Source organism: Triticum aestivum, chromosome 2A (assembly GCF_018294505.1).
Source record: "Triticum aestivum cultivar Chinese Spring chromosome 2A, IWGSC CS RefSeq v2.1, whole genome shotgun sequence".
In the NCBI taxonomy this organism is placed as follows: domain Eukaryota; kingdom Viridiplantae; phylum Streptophyta; class Magnoliopsida; order Poales; family Poaceae; genus Triticum; species Triticum aestivum.
Window position 1 is genome coordinate 158,165,380 of NC_057797.1, and position 25,095 is coordinate 158,190,474.

A 25,095-nucleotide genomic window follows, 5' to 3' on the forward strand; every position below is an offset into this window, starting at 1 on the left:
GTTGCACCTCCGCCCGTTTCGTCGCCACCGGCTCGCGTCCGGCGGTCCTACCGCGGCGGAGACGTGCTTGGCCGCCATGGAGTGTCACCGTTGGCGTAGCCGATGAGACTCTAAATGGTGGCCCTCCATTCGTTGATCTTGTCCAACGTCGGAGGGTAATCTAGGAGAAGTTGAGCTCGTGCCAAAGCTTCTGCTGGAGTGGTGGGTAGCAGTGGCGGACGGCGCGAGGAGCGGGACGTGCTCGAACTTCTAACTATGTTAGAAGGAGCAGTATCCCGTCCAGGCAACCGTGCCCCGCTCGTGCCAGCACGCTGGCGTGCATGCTGGTCTTGAGCGCCCCGAGATCCACCAGCTTGGTCTTGGGCTATCATGCGTATGGCGCTGCTAGTGCCATGACGCTGTTGATCTTGCGCCTCCTGAGAGTGGCGTGGAACATGTACAGTTGCCGAGGTTTGTGCAGCCTTGTTCTTGGACCTGGCGGCATCATGGGCTTCCTGGTCGACGTCCTTTCTTCCGCCGGCGTCCATCCCACCACTCGTTTGCTCCAACGGTGGCGGAAGTGACGTGGATGGAGCGGCCGCCGCCGAAGTCTTCTTCTTCGGTGGCATGTTGATGAAGGGAATAAGGATCTAGCTCGTGTGAACGCCGGATCTGGTTCACACAATCTCAACACCCCCTACCTGGCGCGCCAAAGATGTCGGGGAGAACTGATCCACAAACACCTATGGGGCCGGCAGACCGGGCCCCTTTCGGTTCGGCAGGGGGCGGAGGTCGCAAGAGCAGATCGAGGCGAGGCACACGAGCAGTTTACCCAGCTTCGGAGCTCTCCGGAGAGATAACACTCCTACTGCTGCTTGTCTGGTTGTATTATCTGGTGTTCTTGCTCTCCAGAGAGAGAGAGTGTGATGTTTTCTGGGCTACGAATGAATCGAAGCCGACTGTCCGAGGCTCCGAACCGAACCCCCTCTACGTTGCGCATGGGCCTCCTTTTATACGCTAAAGGGGTCACCGACAGGTGGCAACGCAGAGGAGGGTAAAAACGTAAAAAGCGAGGTAGTTGATACAGTTGCTTGTACAGTGCACCCTACCTAACCCTGACGGCAGGGGACAAGGGCATTCAATGCCCGTCTGAGTCGCCCGAACAGTGCAGAAAAGGACCGTTAGGGGCGCCACCATTCGCCACGATGGCGATCTTGTCAGCTTCGCATGCCACTGCGCACCGCTGGCTGCACAGCCTCCCGCCACGCGCGCTCGGAGAGGCCCCTAGAGCGACACGTCGGTGGATGCGCTGGAGCGTGGACGCAGAGTGGCCGCCTACCGTGGCAAGCACCTTGCCGCTGTCGTTATCTTCGCCGGGCCTAGAAGCTCGTCGCTCACCGGGCCTCGGTGTACCTTGTTTAGTCTTCCCGGCAAGCTCCTCTTGCCGGGGCATTGCTGCCTTGCCGGAGCGCGTGGCGCATCACGGCAAGTTCCTTGGAGCTCCTTGGTTGGCCTTCCCGGCAAGCTCCTCTTGCCGGGGTCTTGTCTCCTTAGCTTAAATACTTTGTTCTTGGATGGCTCCAAGGGAACCTTGGTGGATCATGGCGTTCGCCCGGCAAGCCTTTGCCGCCGGGTGCTGCAACTGCCCGTGCACAAGTTCGGGGTACTAGGGTACCCCTATTCTAGAACACCGACAGAGAGAGAGAGAAAGGAAACCTACCCGGGCTTACCTCCTATGCAGCCCACCTAGTAGTCCAGCCACCTGGCGGCCCAGTCCACCAGCAGCAGCCGGTCATCCCTAACCTCCCGCCAGGAGGATGAAGGGCGCGTGCTCGCCGCGCGCGTCCACGCACGAAGCCACCTCCTCCTTCTGCCGACGCAGCAGAGGCTCCAGGAGCCGCCACGCGCCACCCCGGTCCCTCTCGCTTGTCTCTCTTCCCCATCCCCTCCTCTGCTCCCTCCCTTCTCTCTGTCCATGGGTGCCGAGACCGCCGACGAGCACCACCGCGACCACAGCCTCCCCGTACCTCTCCGACCTGACCTCGAGCTCCACCATCGACCCATACACCGTCTCCAGCAAGCCACGCGATGAGAAGAGCCCAAGTGTGCCGTCCCCGACATCTTCTTCCTCCTCAGGTCACCGAGATCGCCGGCGACCATGCTCCCTCTCCGACGCGTCCCCGAGCCCGCTAACCTTCTCCTCTGCCCCCCTAGTGAGCCTGATTGCTTTTCCCCTGTCCCCTTCTTAGATAGCGCGCCCTAGCTAGCCCACCGTCGAGCCCGAGTTCTCCCTGCCGCTGCCCATGTCACCACCATGGCTACGGCCGCGCAAGCTCGCGTCCGAGCTCATGGCTGCACTCACCGCACTCCCGCGAGTCGGACACGACCATCCACGGCTCCTTCCGTGCCCCGCATTGCCCAAACCGCTGTTGGCCGAACTCCGGCCACTGCACTTATCGTTGCCACTACCGCTACAGAGCACCTCAGCTCCGGCCACAACCACCGTTGGACGTGGCGCACTGCGGGCGTTCCAACGAGCCAAACCCTGCCTCAAACCGTGGGCCGTAGCAAAATCCGGACGACCTCTGCCATGTTTTTGGTCATCGCCGGCCTAACTCCAGCGACTACCGATGTGGCAGTGATTAGCTTAGGCCAATTACCTCGTTGGTTTAACATTAGGCCACTGACAATGGGCCCCAGTGCCTCTGAATTAGTTTTGTTAGGTTTAATTAATCACCATTTAGCCACAATGTCAATGACAAGTAGGACCCGCATGTCAGGTTTGACCTAGACCTGGTCAGTTGACCTGCTGACCTCAGCCTGACGTAATGCTGACGCGGTAATTGTTTTCTGGAGTTTTAAATAAATCATAAATGATTCATTTATTTTAGTAAATGCCTAAAACTTCTAAAATTCATAGAAAAAGAATCGTAGCTGAGAATGAAATAATTTTATATATGAAAAATTATCAAAAAAAATCCAAAGAATCTGTTTATGGCCTTTTCATGCATGTTTGAACAACTTAAAGTTCCTGTATAAGACATTTTGAACTAATGGCATTTGAAATGTCTTATGTGGAGTTTGAATTTGAATCTAGTGCTCAAGCCAACTCCAATTAAATCATTGCTAGCTGCATTAGCTCAAATCACAGCATATTGCCATGTCGCATTCATGCATCATATTGTTACATCGCATTGATTGTGTTTCCTCTCTGTTGCTAGTGATTGTCCCCTCTCAGTGGACGTTGCTTCGACGATGTGATCGATGACACCGATGAAGAGCTATAACTATCTTCAGAAGTGCGAGGGAAGCAAAACCCCCTTGTTCATTCCGATACAATCCCATTCTTTCACTCCTGCTCTCTTTTACTGCATTAGGACAACAACGATTCAACTGCTACATGCTGCGGTAGTTAAACCCCTTTCCTCTACATGACCTGTCATTGCCACAGTAAATAGATGAAACCCACTAGCATGAGTGGGAGTTTTTTGAGCCCTGATGTGCCTACTCATTCATGCTTGTTTGTCATACCTGCTACTACTTAGAGTTGAGTCAGGTCCAATTCATCGGGGATGAATTGGAATGGTGATGAACATGTCCTACTGTGTGTGAACATGTTTTGGTAAAGGTATCGATGAGAGGCCATGTAGGAGTTCATGGTGGGTTGTTTCATTGGAACCATCCATAGGAACTTAGATCTGTGTATGTGATTTAAGATCATCTACTACCACTCGTTGGGCCCAAAACCAATGGACCCTCTCGACTTATTAACCGCCCCTGTCCTCTGTCCAGGAGTTACAAGTAGTTTCTGGTGTTTGTAGTCTGCTGGAGGCCGTGCACAGTGCTGACCCGAGGGGTGGGCTGTGATGCAGTAGGCACATGGCACGGTGTACCGGGACGCCCGTTTTGTGCCTCGGGAACCATGCAAACATCGTTCGGGGTCGTAGTGGAATCCTCGGCTGGACTCCCTGCATATGGAACCTGAATAGGCAATAAACCTGGACTAGGGACTTGTGTGGTTAGTCAGGTCGTGGCCGACACCCTCGCCAGGCTTCCCCTTGAAGGTTGCCGAGATACATGATGTGTACATGGCGGTAAGCGGAGAGAGCATGTGTGAAGAAGTACACCCCAGCAACGTTAATATCATCTATTCGAATAACCACGTCCTCGGTAAAGGATTACTTGGTTGATTATGTAGTCCATAGACAAGTGTAAGTGTATACTCTAAAATGCACAAGATAAGCGTGAGTGCTATGGATGGCCTTCTCGTATGGAGACGGGAGCGGATCCATAGTGGTGTATTGATATGGTGAATATGTGGACTCGTGTGCACCACCTCAAAAGAATTACCAGTAGTCGTCGTACAGGATAGCCACCGAGTCAAAGCTGGCTTGCTGTAGTTAAACTCGACCACCCCCTTTGTTGATACAAACGCATATGTAGCTAGTTCTGATGTAAGTCTTGCTGGGTACATTTGTACGCACGTCTACTTAATTTATGTTTTTGCAGAGAGACTTCAGTCTCACTAGTTGTTCTGCGTGGAATTTGACATTTAGCTTGTTACCTCAGCTACGATCTTGTACCGTTTGGAGGGTCTTGTAGATAGATAGGCTTACTAGCCTTCTCTCTTTTCAGATGTTTGTACTCATACATGTTTATGGTTCCTCCTATGCTTGTTACTTGTATGACTTGAATGCTGGGTCATCAGACCCATGTTTGTAATATCTGGCTCTTCGATGCCTAATGAATAAATACTTTGAATCATAGAGTTTTGTTGTGATGCCATGTCATATCGAGCATATTATGTGTACGTTATTGAAATGCTTGGTATGTGTGGGATCCGACAACCTAGTTTTTTATTCTTGGTAGCCTTTCTTATGAGGAAATGTCTCCTAGTGCTTCCATTAAGCCATGGTAGCTTGCTACTACTCTGAAACACTTAGGCTGGCCGGCATGTGTCCTTCTTCATTCCTGTGTCTGTCCCTTTGGGGAAATGTCACGTGTTGTTCCTTTATGTCCTTGTAGCTTGCTACGACTTGGGTTCATACGTTGATGATCGACAGACACGTTCATTGCTAGGTCATGTATGCCTGTCCCTGTAAGTTAGTGCCACCTTGGGTTTACGATAGACATGTCAGCCCAAGTTCTCTGTCATATGGATGCTAGCGATGCTATCGTATATGTGAGCCAGAAGGCGCAAACGGTCATGGGCCAAGTAAGGTGGCACCCATGGGGATACCGTGTGTGAGGCTGCAAAGCGATATGATGTGTTATATGCTAGATCGGTGTGACTTAGGATTGGGGTCCTGGCAGAGGGGTGGCTAATAGTTTCCATGCTAGATGTGTTATTCTCATGATGAGTGTTTTCACTTGTTATTGCACGAGAGTAAGGAAAAGGTATTAGGGATGCCCAATCCCGAAATTAAAAATGAATTTACTTTATGTTGTCAAATAATAAATTCCTTGGAAAGTGTTAGTATGGAAGGCAACCGTGAATACGGCTAGCCATGGAAAGTGAAAGTATGGTGGAAAAAGGAATAAACTTTATTTTTTGTTTGGGAACCGCCTATGATATATCTAAGCATGGAAAGTGTTGGGAACTCTTAAGTCGTTTTCGTTGGTGGGATGGATACACCTCCCAAAATGTTTTATCTCTAATTTTTCGCTTTGAGCTCTGGCACCTCTACAAATCCCTGCTTCCCTCTGCGAAGGGTCTTTATTTTACTTTATGCAATTTTTATTTTTTAATGTGAGTCTCCATCTTCTCTTATAAAAGCACCAACTAGGAGGCAAATATGATCGTACTTGAGTATTGCGTGTAGTTAATATGCGAGTGTGTTTCATGAATGGATCAATGGTTGAGCATGATGGGCTAGGGATAGCTTATTTTAGCATTGATATTTTGAAATACATGGTTGCTTGTTGATATGCTTGAGTATTTAAATTATCATGTCAAAAATAGACTATTGCTTTGAACAATATAAAAGTCCAAATGTCCATTCTATAAAGAAAAGAATATGATATGACATGTTAGGCAACATTCCACATCAAAAATTCTGTTTTTATCACTTACCTACTCGAGGACGAGTAGGAGTTAAGCTTGGGGATGCTGATACGTCTCCAACATATCCATAATTTTTGATTGTTCCATGGTGTTATATTATGAATCTTGGATGTTTTATAATCATTTTATAGTCATTTTATATCATTTTTGGTACTAACCTATTGACATAGTGCCAAGTGCCAGTTGCTATTTTTTCCATGTTTTTTACATCGCAGAAAATCAATATCAAATGGAGTCCAAATGCCATGAAACTTTACGGAGATTTTTTAAGGACCAGAAGACACATAATGGGCCCTGGCTGCGCCTGGGGGTGCTCTGAGGAGAGGACAACACACTAGGGCATGCTAGGAGGCCCAGGCGCGCCCTGGTGGGTTGTGCCCACCTCGGGTGCCCCCGGACAGTCTCTTTGCTCTATAAATACCCCAATATTCCCAAAACCCTAGGGGAGTCGATGAAATATTGATCCAGCCGCCGCAGAGTCCAGAACCACCAGATCCAATCTAGACACCATCTCGGATGGGGTTCACCACCTCCATTCGTGCCTCTCCGATGATGCGTGAATAGTTATTTGTAGACCTTCAGGTCCGTTGTTAGTAGCTAGATGGCTTCCTCTCTCTCCTGATTCTCAATACAATGGTCTCTTCGAGATCCGTATGATGTAACTCTTTTGTGGTGTGTTTGTTGGGATCGATGAACTTTGAGTTTATGATCAGATCTATCTTTTTATATCCATGAAAGTATTTCAGTTTCTTCGATCTCTTTTATGCATGATCTCTTATAGACTCGTATTTCTTCTCCAATACTTGGGATTTGTTTGGCCAACTTGATCTATTTATCTTGCAATGGGAAGATCAGGTGCTTTATAGTGGGTTCGATCTTATGGTGCTTGATCCCAGTGACAGATGGGGAACCGACACGTATGTATCATTGCTACTACGGATAAAATGATGGGGTCTATCTCTACATAGATAGATCTTGTCTACATCATGTCATCGTTCTTATTGCATTACTCCATTTTTCCATGAACTTAATACACAAGATGCATGCTGGATAGTGGTTGATTTGTGGAGTAATAGTAGTAGATGCAGGCAGGAGTCGGTCTACTAATCTTGGACGTGATGCCTATGTAATGATCATTGCCTGGATATCATCATGAGTATTTTAAGCTCTATCAATTGCCCAACATTAATTTGTTCACCCATCGTTTGTTATTTTTCTCGAGAGAAGCCACTAGTGAAACCTACGACCACCGGGTCTCTTTTTCATATTATTTGCCTTTGCGATCTACTTTCCTTTGCTTTTATTTTCAGATCTATTAATCCCAAAAATACAAAAATACCTTTCTGCAATTTATTCTTATTTATTTTATTTGGCATTCAATCTATCAATCTACTACAATTTATCTCATGTCCGTTTGCCTATCTTGGGGCGCCGCTACCCGAAAGGGATTGACAAACCCTTTTACATCGGCTTGCGAGTAGTTGTTATTTGTGTGTAGGTGATGTTTACGTTGTGTTGCTTGGATCTCCTACTGGTTCGATAACCTTGGTTTCATATCCGAGGGAAATACATACCGCCGCTGTGCTACATCATCCCTTCCTCTTTGGGGAAATACCGACATAGCTTCAAGCGGCATCAAAATGAGAAAAACAGAATATTTGATGTGGAATGCTACCTACCATATTTATCCACGTAATAATTCTTTATTGTGGCATGAATGTTCAGATCCATAAGATTCAAAACAAAAGTTTAATATTGACATAAAAACAATAATACTTCAAGCATACTAACAAGGCAATTATTTCTTCTCAAAATAAAATGGCCAAAGAAAGCTTATTCCTACAAAATCATATAGTATGGCTATGCTCCATTTTCATCACACAAAATATTTAAATTATGCATGACCCCGATGACAAGCCAAGCAATTGTTTCATACTTTTGATGTTCTCAAACCTTTTCAACTTTCACGCAATACACGAGCGTGAGCCATGGACATAGCACTATATGTGGAATAGAAGGTGGTTGTGGAGAAGACAAAAAGAAGGAGATAGTATCACATCAACTAGGCGTATCCACGGGCTAGGGAGATGCCCATCGATAGATATCAATATGAGTGAGTAGGAATTACCATGCAACGGATGCACTAGAGCTATAAGTTTATGAGAGCTCAAAAAAGAAACTAAGTGGGTGTGCATCCAACTTGCTTGCTCACAAATACCTAGGGCAATTTGAGGAAGCCCATTATTAGAAAATACAAGCCAAGTTCTATAATGAAAAATTCCCACTAGTATATGAAAGTGACAATATAGGAGACTCTTTATCATGAAGATCATGGTGCTACTTTGAAGCACAAGTGTGGTAAAAGGATAGTAACATTTCCCCTTCTCTCTTTTGTCTCATTTTTTTATTTGGTCCTTCTCTCATTTTTTGGCCTCTTTTTTATTTTATTTTTCGTCCGGAGTCTCGTCCTGACTTGTGGGGGAATCATAGTCTCCATCATCCTTTCCTCACATGGGACAATGCTCTAATAATGAAGATCATCACACTTTTATTTACTTACAACTCAAGAATTCGATACTTAGAACAAAATATGACTCTATATGAATGCCTCCGGCGGTGCATCGGGATGTGCAATGACTCAAGAGCGACATGTAATTACGATGTCAACTACAAGATCATGCAAAGCAATATGACAATGATGATGTCTGTCATAATAAACAGAACGGTGGAAAGTTGCATGGCAATATATCTCGGAATGACCATGGAAATGCCATAATAGGTCGGTATGGTGGCTGTTTTGAGGAAGGTATATGGTGGGTTTTTGGTACCGGCGAAAGTTGCACGGTACTAGAGAGGCTAGCAATGGTGGAAGGGTGAGACACTAGTACACATTGATGCTATACAAATGGTTTTTAAACCCTTTCCGCGACGACATTTGGAAACGTCGCCAAGTGAGTGTGGGCGATTGGGCAGTCCTTCCCACACGACCCAAACACCGTCGGCGATAAGCCCTCCTGGCACACAAGCTGGGGAAAAATGAGCTCATGTGTGATTGGGCAAGGCATCAAACCCGATCATTTCCGTTCGTATGTACATCCCACACGGTGAATCCCAGAAAAATATTTCCGTTCATATGTATATCACGGACAGTCAATCCAAGGAATACGTTTCCGTTCTTATGTACACCCCACATAGTCAATCTAGGGAAAACGTTTCTGTTCGTATGTACATCCCACAAAGTTTTATGTATAGGCTCGTGTGTGAAAGGTGTAACTATCACACACGCTCTGCCTTTTTTAACCTTTTGCTTTTATCAACTACATCACACACGATTTGATGAAGAAAACTGTGTGGTATTGGGCTATCCATCACAAGCGTTTTTACTGCTAGAACCGTTTGGAAAGTCCCATGACCTATTTAACAGGTTTATTAGTTTACCATTAATAATTCTAGTATTACGCAAATTCACATTTCATATCAGACAGCTGTTTGCCAATTTCATATCAGGCACATAAATATATTTTAACATCACAATCTGATAGCTACCTGAAAACAGCATAGTACAACATATAGCTAGTTCAACTTCATCAGAACAATATTAGAACAATATATACATTTCCCTAATCGAGATCATCCACGCACGTCTTATCCACCTCTGCTTTCAGTTCAGTAAGAACCTGTTTTGCACTGTCGAACTGGGAAAGTGTCTCCTCCTTCGCCAACACCATCTTAGCAAAGTATGATTTAAAAAATCTGAGCTCATTCTCCACCTTCCTCTTGTTATCCTGCATCTTCAAATATTCTTCAGCGTTGCCAACACTTTCTCTAAGCCTACCTCTGTTCTCTTCCTCATACATGCTCCAGCGCTGTGCTAGGCACATCTTCAAAGACTATGGCCGCTCTTGATCAACCCACTCCAAGTAAGAACACTTCTTTTCATCCTATAATATTTCAAACTAGATCAATAACAATTGTAGGGGAAATGGGTTTATGGCAACATAGAAAACCACCAATACTTATTTTGAAAAACTGAAGAAACAGGTAATTATGACATATCTTCTCAAAAAGATCAATGTGCAAATGAATTAATTGCTATTGAGACAACAACCAAATTCTGAAACATCAGAAGCTATATTTAACTACAACAACGCTACAAGTTCTTACTCATGTACTATAAATAACAAATTGAACATTTTATGAGGAAGGTAAATATAAGTGCAACAGCATAGCGACATTGTTTGGATGACAACAAATTGATACTAACAGGTGTGTACATGCACAAATTTAGTAACAACAAACTAATAGAACTAATGTCATCCTCTATGTATGCAAAAACTGGTGTAAAGACAACTGTTACTACATCTCGCATTGGTGCCCTGCACTGGCGAGCCGATGCAGCGGAAAAAAATTAGGGACCCGGACTCCGGAGCACCTAGTTGATCTGATGCCCAGTTCCTTCGTGCCATAAAGATTTAGTATTTTACTGCTTGCCTGCTCGGTTGTGGACCAAAGTTGGCTGCATAAACTGCTGAAGTTGTGCCAAATATTTTTCTAATGGCACCGTTGATGAGATGGCAATATTTTTATATACTAGGTACAAACTATGACACTGTCTTAGGATGCGTTTCATTAAAGGTGTGGTATGAATGGGTTGGGACCGTGACAGTGTATGAATCACATCATAAATGATTTGTAACAACGAAAGAGGGTCTAACCTTCTCTACACATGCCAGAAACTTCCTCCCACTGTCCACAGATTCAAACGCAACTAGCTTCATGCATGGAGATTGCTGGTGACAACGAGTAGATAGATCTTCAGCCACCCCGCTCCGTTCGTTGCAACTAATGGTCCTAGGGAGCCACAAGTTGAAGAAATGACTCAAATCGACCGCTGGGTTAAAATCCTTCATTCCAAGTCATAGCCCGAGAGAGAGAAGAGAGGCATAACCAGGTGGTGAAGGAGTCGTCATCGGAGGAGGAATCGCTAGAGAGGTCATTGAAGAAGACCACGGCGACTCCGACGGTAGGATGCGAGATGGCAAGAGCGAGGAAGCGAGCCAGGAAGCGGCTATAGCTAAGGAAGGAAGGAGGAGTAAACAGGGGAAATGTGACTTGTGGTCGGGAAGAAAAGGGGGTGGGGAAGGGCGGGGTAGATATTTTGGCAGTAGGCCAAAAATTTGGAAATGTGGAGGGAAACTTTGTGTACGATGCCTCCGGACACCAATCAGTTTAAACGATTGTGTGCATCGCAAATGATTCTTCTGCTTTATGTGCATGTGATGAGTTTGATAATTCAAATTTTGGTGAAAATTTCCATGGGTACGCCATTGCATAATTTAACATCACTTTCTAATTTGGGCACACATAAGAGCATACAACACACATACCACACTTACTGAATCAAGCAATTTTAGTAATTAAACATAGCCAGTTGACCTAAGCATTGCTCTAACAAAAGACCAGCATTAAAAACAAAGCCTAACTACACATAGTTTTAACAAATCCACCACCACGCCAGCCTATGCATCGCTGGTGTGAGATGAGACGTCGCTGACTTGTCCTGGCAAAATGCCGACGTTGGTGGAATCCACGTCCCCCCTGCTGAAGTCGACCGCGTCCTCATCCTCGTCCTCTTCCTCAACCCCATGCTCAAGGTTGTAGTACTCATAGTAGTGGCTGCGCCAGAGCTCGCATTGGTACTCCACCGTTGATTCCTCGATGGACAGACTCTTTTCTACCTCGACCTCGGCCACGCAAAACTCCTCCTCCCGGCGCTCCTCGATCTTCGTCGCCTCCTGCATCTCGAGGTCCTGCTCGGCGATCTCATGAGGAAGCAGGTGCTCCATGGCCACCGCCACCTTTTCATATGTGGGTTGCATGCTGGATTCTAAGGTGTCCTGGAATATCTTGGCTTGTGCGTCCTTGATCTTGGTATTGATGACCTCGACCCGGGCCAGGGCGACATCGGCGGTACGGATGGCAACTCGAGCGCTCTCGATGTTTGCAGCCGTCGTCACAGCAGCAGCTGCAGCCGTCTCTGCTACTGCATGCTACCTCTTGAGCACTGCGTTGGTTTTCCCTTGAAGAGGAAAGGGTGATGCAGTAAAGTAGCGTAAGTATTTCCCTCAGTTTTTGAGAACCAAGGTATTAATCCAGTAGGACATCACGCTTGAGTCCCACGCACCTACACAAACAACTAAGAACCTCACAACCAACACGATAAAGGGTTTGTCAATCCCTTCACGGTCACTTACGAGAGTGAGATGTGATAGATATGATAAGATAGTATTTTTGGTATTTTTATGCTAAATAGAAATAAAGATGCGAAGTAAAATAAACGGAAATAGAAATAGCTAAGTGTTGGAAGATTAATATGACGAAAGATAGACCCGGGGGCCATAGGTTTCACTAGTGGCTTCTCTCAAGAGCATAAGTATTACGGTGGGTAAACGAATTAGTGTCGAGCAATTGATATAATTGTGCATAGTTATGAGAATATCTAGGTATGATCATGTATATAGGCATCACGTCCGCGACAAGTAGACCGAAACGATTCTGCATCTACTACTATTACTCCACACATCGACCACTATCCAACATGAATCTAGAGTATTAAGTTCATAAGAACAGAGTAATGCTTTAAGTAAGATGACATGATGTAGAGGGATAAACTCATGCAATATGATATAAACCCCATCTTTTTATCCTCGATGGCAACAATACAATTCGTGTCGTTTCCATTTCTGTCACTGGGATCGAGCACCGCAAGATTGAACCCAAAGCTAAGCACTTCTCCCATTGCAAGAAAGATCAATCTAGTAGGCCAAACCAAACTGATAATTCGAAGAGACTTGCAAAGATAAACCAATCATACATAAAAGAATTCAGAGGAGATTCAAATATTGTTCATAGATAAACTTGATCATAAACCCACAATTCATCGGATCTCGACAAACACACTGCAAAAGAAGATTACATCGAATAGATGTCCAAGAAGATGGAGGAGAACTTTGTATTGAGATCCAAAGAGGGAGAAGAAGCCATCTAGCTAATAACTATTGACCCGTAGTTCTAAATTAAACTATTCACACATCATCGGAGGGGCCATGGAGTTGATGTAGAGGACCTCCATGATCAATGCCCCCTCCGGCGGAGCTCCGGGAAAGGCCCCAAAATTGGATCTCTCGGGTACAGAAGGTTGCGGTGGTGGAATTAGGTTTTTGTGGTGCTCCTGGATGTTTGGGGGTACGTGGATATATATAGGAGGAAGAAGTACGTCGGTGGAGCAACGAGGGGCCACGAGGGTGGAGGACGCGCCCAGGGGGTAGGCGCGCCCCTGGCTCGTGTCCTCCTCGATTATTTCTTGACGCCCACTCCAAGTCTCCTGGATCACGTTTGTTGAGAAAATCACGTTCTCGAAGGTTTCATTCTGTTTGGACTCCGTTCGATATTCCTTTTCGACGAAACTCTAAAATAGGCAAAAAAAACAGCAATTTGGGCTGGGCCTCCGGTTAGTAGGTTAGTCCCAAAAATGATATAGATGTGTAAAATAAAGCCCATTAACATCCAAAATAGATAATATAATAGCATGGAGCAATAAAAAATTATAGATACGTTGGAGACGTATCACTGCAGCTGCCCTGTCGGCTGCCACAAACGCCCTCTCAGCAGATGTGGCCGCACTCAATGCGGATGTAGCAGCACTCTCGGTGTAGGCGACGCTCGAGGAGGACGCGACCATCGTACGAGCCTTCACGAAGCGTTTCCACGGTGTCATCTTTGCAAGAAGGGAGTGTGGGAATGGGGTTCGAGATTTGTGGATTCGGGGGTTGCCGGCACGGGATTAGACGAGCTGGCGAAGCCTACGGAGGAAGACTTAATTTTTTATCGAAAACGGTTCCTACAAAAAAATTGTGTGTGATGTTGTGGATATTTTTTATTAGCCGTGAAAGATGAATTTGGAGTAAAGTGGCAATGGATGGTGTTTTATATGTATGAGATAATTTGTAGTACTAATAGAACTATCATGTAAAATTTTGCAAAATTTCAGGGGTCAATTGATCTTTTAAGACATTTAAGTGATTTTCTAGCCATTTAATGACCGTAATTCAAATTTGAACTACATGTACCTGCAATATCTAACAATAACGGTTTGAAAAGTCATATTTGTGTACTTTTGTGCAATTTAATTCCATGTGTACTAAATTGGAAGGAATTTTAAAACATATTGGTCTAACGGCTATGACACAATTAAGCATGGAGTGCCATGGCATTTAAATTCCAAAAAAATTAAAAAAATCAGAAACACATGAAACCTTGCTTGATGTAATGTCATGCCACCAAGATGATGTGGTAAAATTTTTGGCATGTTTGACGAATGTTTGGACACACACCCCTCACAAACCGAAGCAACACACTAGAAGGCTCGTGTTTCCGAGAGGGAACAATGCATGTTTGATGAAGAACGGGAGATAGGTTCCCCTTACGGCCTTCAAATTGTTTCTACATTTAACACGCACTAATACAATTGTCATGTGAAAATTTGGAAAATTTCAGGGGTCTTTTGACCTTTTAAAGACATTTAAGTGATTTTCTAGCCATTTAATGACCGTAATTCAAATTTGAACAACATGTACATGCAACAACTAACCATAAAGGTTTGAAAAATCATATTTGTGCACTTGTGTGCGAGTTAACTCAATGTGCAATAAATTAGAAGGAATTGTCAAACATATTGGTCTCACAGCATGGACACATCACTAGTACGCATCGGTGCTATACAAACAGTTTTTAACCCCTTTCCACGATGGCATTCGGAGCCGTCACCTAGTGAGTGACTGCGATAGGAGGGTCCTTCCCACACGACCGAGAAACTGACGGGGATAATGATAGGGAGGTCCTTCACACACGCTCGGCAAAATGAGGTCGTGTGCGATCGGCAAGCGAGAAAATACGGTTATACATACAACAGTGCTGAAAATACAATTATACAGGTGAAAACATTTCAGGTCGTAAGAACATCCCACACAGTCAGTCCCCGCTAAATGTTTCCGTTCATATATACATCCCACACAGTCGCTCCAAGGAAAACGTTTGCGCAAGGTGGCCTAATGCATACAATTTTCAAGAGAATGTCGTGTGTGATTGTTCATTGACCCACCACGGTTTATTCCTTGAAACTGTGTGTTGCCTGAGGTCATCGCCCACAGTGTTTTCTCAATAACCGTTTACAATAGGAAAACCCAATTAACAGGCTAACTACCCTATTATTAATAATCCATTTATTAACCTAATTGACATTCATATTAAGCACACAATATATTTCATTTCCATATTAAGGAAGATGGATTTCATAATTGAAATACATCTGAGTACAATATGATATAGCCTCAGCACTCAGCTATCCCATTACACAACAGCAGCAACACCAAGTTTCACATGCAACATCTAGAACCTTTCGAAATTAGCATCATAGATGATACATAGACAGATGCATCTCATCTGGAAAATTGCTGAAGCGGAAGGGGAATATTGAGCCTTCATTCATGTTGAAGGTCTTTGCATCTTTAGGCCAGTGCCTGTGGATGATTGACCGTCCATTCTTCGTCCTCTTCAGGAACACTTCAATATTGAACTGTGGTTGTGTTGTATGAAAACCTTCCTCGCCTCCTGACCATATAGGTGGTTTGAGAGTTAATCATCAATGAACTGCTTTGGAAAGGCTTGAAAATAAGGATGTGCATAAATATCTTCTCTATATTGGAAATGGAGCAAAGGAATAGAAAAGTCAGGGTCTAATAGTTAGTACCATCTTGTTGTGAACTGATGTCTTCTTCATTGTGCAGACAAAGATTTTGTTGTTTTTTGTCGCTAATTTATTTTATCCTAGAAATCTTTTTGAGTTTCTTGACTTGATTGATATTCATGGACAACTCATTTCCCCATATGCAAAAAAGGGTCGAACAGTGGGTCAAAACCTCTGGTAGCAAGACCTGCATGTGCAAGACCAAATTCTTAAAAACCTAAATATTAGAATGGTTCCTGTAATTGCACAATAATGTGCTATTAGACAACGGACCATGCATGTGCTAACCTCGATTGTAGACCTCAGTGCTTCCCGTTATTTCCCTACAACACATATAAGGTAGTTAGTCATCAGGTTAAGTAAGGGTTCGCATGCTATCAGTAAAATATGTTGATGAAAAATAAGCACATTGCAGATTCATCAGTTTAATTCAAGCCACATGGAAAACCCATTTATCCAAACCAAGCATGATTAAGAACTAGGAAATATAGCACATGTATATGTTTCTCATGTATTAAATGTAGCCAAATTCAATTTATTCCTCACATGCACAACAATACAAAATTCTACCCACGACAATTAGACATCACATTGCAGAATTGAACCAATCAGTTAACTAAACACCACAACAAATGAACCAAATGTTAACTGAGCACCACATTGCACATTATAACATACTCCTAATAGAAGATTAGACAGTTAACCAAACCAACCATGCTTAACACACTACAAAAAAAAATACACATCCGTGACATTTTGGGCCGAACGAATTTTTTTCTGTCATACTTATGACACTTCTATGACGATAATTGTGACAAAACCCGGTATCATCATAGATGTGGTGGGCTCGAACTTCTATGACAAAAAATCATGAAAGAAAATGGGCTTTTCGTCTTGGGCGGGCCGGAGATGCAGCTGCATGACATTCTTTGGGCCGTCCATGATGGAAAAAACCGTGGTAGAAGCGAGGGCGAGGAAAATATCGGTGTGTTCCCGGTTACGGTGGGTGGTCGGGGCCGAGCGATGCATGGAGGTTTGCACGTTTCTCTCGTACACGCACGCGCGTGGGTGCGAGGCGTTGGGCTCTAATTGAACCCGAGCGAGGCGTTCGCCTACTGAACCCGAGCGATTGCACTGCAGGCTACGCGTTACTGAACCCGAGCGATCGATCGATGGCTGTTAGCTGAACCCAATCGAGCGATTCCTTCTCTACTACTGCTAACTGATGCCGATCGATGCTTCCTCTAGATGAACAGTGAGTGTTGCTGGGGGGTTGGATGAACAGTTCTCGGTGGGGGTGGATGAACAGGACCCCGTGGTATTGCCTCTGGATGAGCAGGACCCCGATCGATCGAGCCGGTTGGGGCTGGATGAACAGGACCCCGTGGACAGCTGGATGAATAGTAGATGGTGGAGGGCTAGATGAACAATAGCCCATGGAGTGGTGGTTGAACAGGAGCCCGTGGAGAGGGCTGGTTGAACAGTAGCCGGTGGAGTAGCGCGCGGTGGAGGCTGGATGAACATGAGCCCGTGGATGAACAGTGCAGGTGGAGGCTGGAGCAGGTCGACGGTGGATGAACAGTAGCCCGTGGAGGCTAGAGGGGGTCGATGATGGAGATGAACAATATCCCGTGGAGTTCCGTTTTGTGGTACGCCACACCCCTCCCGATGAACAGGACCCCCGTTTCGACTGTAGCGCTCCAACACAAGTCCGTTTCCTCTGTTTTGCAGTATGCCACACCCCTCCCGATGAACAGGACCCCCGTTTCGACCGTAGGAGGTCTGTTTCCTCCGTTTTGCGGTACGCCAAACCCCTCCCGATGAACAGGGTCCCGTTTCAACCATGGCCGGTCGAACACAAGGTTGTTTCCTCTGTTCTGCGGTACGCCAGGCCTGGTTTCCATCAGTTGTTCCGTCCAAGCCCTCCCGATGAACATGACGACGTATTCCATTCCGACCCAGCCGGTTGGCTCCCCATGAACACGACGATGATGCAGTTTCTCCATTCTGACCCAGCCATGTACATGAGCCCTGGGCGTACGTATGCGCGAGTAGGCGTGAGACCCCGTCCGTATGTACGTACGTGGCCGTATTTTCTTTCTTGCACACTGGCCGTTGTACGTACGTGTACATGCTACATGTGCGCCTCTACTACGACATGTGCGCTCTCTACATCAACCAATATGTACGTACACATTCGCGACTAGAATGACAATGCTACGTATGCTTCGACCAGGAGGGTCCCGACTGTCAGACACTTCCTTGCGTGCGAAGATATAGCTGGTGGGTCCCAGCAGTCAGGGGGCGAATCGTTTTTTTGCCCGGACGCACATCCTTGCATGCGAAGATGTAACTGGTGGGTCCCAGCAGTCAGGGGGGAAACATTTTTTCGTGAAATACGGCGTCCCGTCCGGTGGGTCCCTGCTATCAGGTGCAGGAATAATTATTTTGCGAGTAATAAGGAGGCACTTCCTTGCGGCTGCCGTGGACCCAGATGTCAGCCTCTCCACGTACAGTACTGTTCCATTGGAAGTCAGTCGTTGACCACATTGACCACGCCGTGCTGAGAGCACCAAGGCGGTGGACGACGGCGAGGCCTAGGAAGGGGACGACGCGGAGCCAGGGAGGACGCGACAATGGATGCCCACGCGGAGAGGAGTACGAGGGTTCACTGGTTTGGTTAAGGTGTGAGGCTGCCGTCGCCGCAGAATAACAGGGGGTGTGGGTGAGTAGAGGGATGGCCTGACCAACGGTGGGAGTAGTAGCGGGCGGTGAGGCCTCCACAGCATCGTAGCTGCCCACGGGCGGCAGGAGCACGCGACACGACCGACGCTAGTATAGGCGACTGGAGCAAGAATACCAGAGGTTGAAGAAGCACTACGGTCATTGGATGGACATTGTACGGTCACTGGAGCTAGAATCTTTCATATATTGACTAAGTTCACAAAGCCCTCCGTCCCCGTCAACTTAGTAGGCCCACAAGTCAGCCTCCCACTATGGTGGGTCCCAGCTAGCAGGGGGTATTCATTTTTTGTGCGCAATAAGGAGGCACTTCCTTGCGTGCGAAGATATAGTTGGTGGGTCCGACCTGTCAGCGGAGGGAACATTTTTTTCGCGAAATACAGAGGCCCTTCCGGCGGGTCCCAGATGTCAGGTGGAGGAATCATTATTTTGCTCGTAATAAGGAGGCATTTCCTTTTGTGCGACCGTGGATCCAGCTATCAGCCTCTCCACGTACAGTCCACTTCCGATGGATGTCATTTGTTGACCACGTTGACCACGCCGCGCTGAGAGCACCAGGGTGGTGGACGACGGCGAGGCATACGAAGGGAATGACACACAGCCGGGGAAGACACGATAGTGGCTGCCCACGCGGTGGAGAGTACGAGGGTTGACTGGTTCGGCTGCCGTCGCCGGAAAATAACAAGAGGCATGGGTGAGTAGAGGGATAGACAGGCCAGGGATGCGAGTATATGATGGGTCCATGAGGCCTGCCCGAAAACACAGCCGGCCACGGGAGGTGGGAGCAGACGGTTTCGACGGCACTGGTTTGGGTGGCTGGGGTAGGAAGATCAGAGACTAAAGAAGCACGATTGCCGTTAGATTGACATCTAACGGTCTAACACTGGTATAGTTGATTGTTGACTAAGTTTCTTTTTTGAGAAACCTTGTGTACGCATGAACTTAGTAGGCCCACAAGTCAGCCTCCAAATCTTTGGCAGACAACATAGAGCCCATTTGCTATTTTTTAATAATTTGCAGCCCATTTGCTAATTCTTAAGTAATTTATTATAGTCCATTTTCTGCCCAGGACCACGGTCAAAAAGTTCAACCTTATTTTGCATATTTCAGTGGAGTCCGAACTTTTGTAATCCTGAAATGATAAACATTTTTAATAACTTATTGATTTGCCAAAAAAATCGTTTTGTTTTTGTAAGCAAATAAGACATGGGACAATTGAGTTGGTTTAAGGGAAAACCAATGGTTAAAAAATCAGTGCTGGGAGGGAAAACAACAACAAAAATAAGGATGTACATATGAAAAGGGAATTTTATGTATTTTCAATATGATGATACATGTATATGAACTAGTAAAACTATAGGCAGAGATTAGAAAACGGATGTAGGACATGCATTTCAAGAGGAAAATAGAACTGGGCTCTGTGTTTGATTTAGTAAAAAAACTGCCTGCAGATGTTGTAAGACAAAATATAACTAACGCTGGCGGGACAGAGGCCAGTAGATACCTGCTGGATCTTTGTGCCCCGTTGTCGCCATGGGCTGGGCCTGTTAAAAACAAAACCAAGCCTGGGCAGTCTACAACCCAGTTGAAACTTGCTCGACCTATAAAAACAATATACATGCTCAATAAACGAGAGAATTCTGCAAGTACAGACTGATAACTGGGATGCAGCAGGGATATTGTTTTTTCATCGTGATAATAAGTGCATGCACTTGTTTTTAAAAATTTGGAGAACTCAGAATTCGAACGGCAGGTGCTTATGCTACTCATCAAATAAAAATCAGGTGCCAGAAAATTCGTTTCAAAATAAATGATTCAGCTTTATATCCACGTCAACCCTCGGCATGATGGTTGGAAGCAAATGCCAAGTTCATACCAAAAGATCGTTAACAGCAATACCAACTTGCGGACGACAAGGTAGTACAAGTACCAATCCAAACTAACTTATAATCTTTTTACTCCTGGCCCTAGTTTTCGTCTGGTAGAAAATCTTGCAGAGGACCAGCTCCCGCTCCTTCTCTTGCTCCAGGTCCCCGAGGTGGTATTGGTGCATCACCCAGTCGGTCCTCTACTGGTCGAAGTTCTTGTTGGTGTGCAAAACCAGAACCTTTTTGCTGCCCGTCTGCCGACTGTTGACCATCACCGGCAAGGTATTGCCGGTGTTGTGGCACATCGCGTGCATGCCGCACTCCGACTGTATCTTGCGACGCGTCCACATGCCCCTTTTGAATGCCCTGGAATTGCGCTAGAAGAAATGCTTGCTTAGGCCACTCAGTGTGATACCTGGAGTATTGTCGAATACAGGTTTTATTGTACATAGTTGGAATTTTCATAACATCTTTGGCATGTTGTAGTCACTTGTTTGACTTTTTATTAACTGTCAAATTGTAATTGCTTCACCAAGTCTGCGTCTAAAAAAGAAAAATGGAGCTATAAACAAAGGAATATGTTTGTGCAGGTAGACGGCCGATCGGTGTCTTACCTGGAAGTTTCTCAGGATGGGTGTAGCATATGCCGTGCTCGCTGTCGATGGTTCGTATGAACAAACCTATGAGAGGGTGAGATCTCGCGCTGTCAGCACTCACTTTGGCCTCAAGGCGCCGATCAGCTCCTGATCCGTGGGATCGAACTTGACACCAGCCAGCAGCACCGGCCAATCCTTCTTCGACTTGCATCGGTTAATTCGAGTTATATGGTACTCAATGTATGATCAATTGACTGTTTTAAGTGAATGATGAAAGATTTCGATAGATAAGTGGTACTCCAAATCTGAAGTCCAGAATACCCGAACACGCAGCCGGGATTCTTGTATCACCACGCGCAGCGTGTTGTCACGTCAATTCAATGTGTGGACATGATGAATAATTTGACCGACATATACTAGTACTGCTACTGTACTACTTACTAGTCGCATTTAGTGTCACATTTTAACCATAGGTTTAACTAACAAGTACGCACTTGAAGCCTAATTGATATATATATATATATATATACTGCACAACACCTCCATCATCATTATCACTACATCCGACGTAGGTGAGTTAGGATGTACTTGATCCCAGAAAGGTATCTATCCTGCAGACCAGAGGAGTGCTTCGAACTAACAATAGTACATAATATCCAACAAAAGAGGGTCGTGCTATAGCAGCAGAATACATGTCTCAGTCCAGATATCAGTACGAATCAAGTTGTGCATATTTGCTGTTGGCATGAACCACTTCGCCGCATGTCGGGTTTGCAAAAGCCATCCATCGCATGGAAGCTTGATGCCTTTCACACACTGAAGATTATCTGGCAACAAGCTGTGTCGACGAATCTCTGGATATGGTGATTCATGAAACCCATGGTATGATATGTAAACACAGTCCCCCCTGGCGGATGGAAGTTGCACAGCACAGTAATTATCGCCGGTGATATGATCGATGATTGGTTAGATGATCGGATAAGTGAGCCCGAGGAACATGGAGTGGTTGCCGAGGCTGTAAACCCTCCTCCAGTTGAATACACCTGGCCCAACGGAGCTGGGATCTTTCTCGAATATGAAGCAGCCATAGCCATCAATGTCACGAACGCACCAGGCATTGTACTGCATGTGGTTTGATGTAATGGTTTGGTCAGTTTGGTACGTGAAAATGAGCATCAAATGACCGCCGTCAGCTGAACGAGTGATTAACCACCACCCATCGACTGGTATGATTCCAGGTCCTGGAATCATGAAGGCCAGCACATTTGCCTCTGCTGCAACAATTCAAATAGGAGACCAAAAGGACAAAAATAAACAATCATGTTCAGAGTATGTGTGGAATTAAGATTATTATAACAGTGACACATATCATAGACAAAGAATTGCAATGCCGTGGTCATAATCATACCCCAAGTTAGAAAAATAAGCCAATGGCTTTCATATTCTAGCAATATGTCATGGTTCAAACATCATGTAACAATGAGAGGAAAACAACTATGATAGAGCCTACTCATATTCTACCATAGCACTTACTACTACTATTCTCATATCAACTCTAAGCAATAACATGCGTTGTTATAAAATCTTGGAAATGAGAGTAACATATAGCAATCATGATGTTATGCTCACAATATCTATTCTAACAATCATTATATGCCAATTGTTCTCATATCAACTCTAACAATAACATGTGTGGTTATAAAAATCTAGGAAATGAGAGGAACATATAGCAATGATGTGGTTATAGACATACTATCTATTCTAAATTTGTAACAATGAACAGGCAGTCATATTCATAAGGTAAAGATGAGATGAGATAGAACAATTACACGATGATAGATTCCACCAGTATAGGCAGGCAATCTGTGCGTCGACCATGTAAATGATGCCATCATGCACTATAGCATCAGACAGAAATGTTGCCTCAATAGGATTGACGATGAGCCATAATCATGGTGACCGGATTCTAGATAGAATAATCCCATGTCGAACAAGGAAATGAGCTTGTAATCCATGTAGTCTTCTGACAGTGTGGGCACTTTGCAGATTACAACTTTCAGCAAACAGAGGTCAAGCCAAAAGCTTGACGTGTCTCGTGCGTAGTAGGCAGGAGTGTCCGACGGGCCGCGAGGCTCGATGGCGGTGGTATCCAACAATGGAAGGGTGATCTCTCGCTGGGTGTAGATATCCATGAGACGCCACGGACTACCGTATTGGTGGATGAGGACGATCCAGTTGTGGCCGTGCGTGAAGGACATGTGGACGGGTAGTGGTATCAAGTCGAGGGTTACCACGGCAACCTCCGTAGGATCGTCAAGTCGGCGTCTGGGCCACCTACGAGGATCGGGCATCAACAAGCAGGGTGTCTTGAAAAGAGCCAGACGGTTGCAGACAAGTAGACGGTACATAGACACCAAGCATGCGGCCAGACGGACGATGCTGAGTAGGTCCATACGATTACATATATTCTCGAAGAGAACATCAGGGAGGGAATTCCAATCGCAGCTCTGCCTGTCAGTCAGTTCTGCCATTGGGGTTTTCGGTGCCTACGAGCCAGCGGGGAAGTGGCTTCGGGCGGGCGAGCAAAGAAACTTCTCCTCGTGTGGCCGAGCAATGAGCGGGGGGATATGGTACACGTGAGCTACCAAGGAAAATAACGTGGGTGGGCGAGCAGTGAGCGGGGGGGGGGGGGGGGGAATGGTGTGCATCCGACCATAGGGAAGAGAGGAGGAAGAAGAAGAGAGGAGGAAGAAGAGTGGAAGACTGGGAAGAAAGTGCATTAAACTACAATTCTACTACTACTTCTACTGCTAGGATATACCATCCTTGGGAGTGTAAATAGTTACACCGATGACATGTGGGTCTACCACAAGAGGGCCCATATGTCAGTTAATGGAGGACAGAAGCATGCTCTACTGGCAAACATGATGGCAGTACTGGGTAAGGCTGATTTAGTAACACCAACACGCTGGTTCAGCTTATTAATTAAGTGTCCGATCTGCTGCTGCGTGTATTGTCACTTCACTACGAAGACTAGTTGAATAGTTCTCTCTGACCGAGATGGGGAATAATGGATCGCGAAGACTTCCTTTCTACATTATCCCTATGCCTCTACGCTCACTTCACTCATTTTGCTCCGTACGTAGTCACTTGTTGAAATCTCTAGAAAGACAAATACTCAGTATTTGGGAACAGAGGGAGGATGTCGGATGTGGGGTTCCGGCAAACCCTTAAGTTTCGAACACTGGGGTGCGCGTGAAGTCTTTCCTTCCTTCCGATCTGCACCCTAGCTCGCTAAGATCTCACGGACGAACTCGATGAACTCGGAACACAGAAAGACACGAGGTTTATACTGGTTTGGGCCACCATTGTTGTGTAATACCATACTCTAGTGTGGTGGTGGTGGATTGCCTCTAGGGCTGATGATGAATAGTACAAGGAAGAACGGCCTCCTGAGGTTGAGGTGTTCTTGTGAGTAGGCTCTCGATCGGGTTGGATCAAGCTAAGATGAGATCCCTGAGGCTCTGTTTTCTTGTCCCTCCTACTGTGGTGGCTAGCTCTACTTATATAGGCCCTGGTCCTCTTCACAAATATCAAGTGGGAAGGGAGCCAACAATGGCAGGAAAATTTGAAGGGGTATGAGCAATCTTGACAAAAGTGGTCTACGCCTGCGAAAAGCTCTGGTGGTGATGCCGTCTTGGGCTCCACGATGACCTCCGTCTTTCCGTCCTCCTGGTCTTGCTCTCTTTGCACCGATATAGCAACCTTTGCCTAATGCCTCGGTACTCTTTCGCCTGCGCTGGCCTCCTTAGCACCAAAGAGGAAACAAGGACGCTACGCACGCTGGCGCCCGCCTGGCGCCCACCTGGTGTCGTGCGTCATGGCTCACGTCATGAGGGCCTCATGAGGTTTGCCCCACCTTGATATCTCCGCACCTCGTGAGCCTGCCTGGCTAGTCTACTCCAGAGGAGGTCTTGCGTCGTCCGCCTCGTGAGGCTTGGGCCCTCGCGAGGGTCTTGGATGCCTTGTTGATGAAGATGG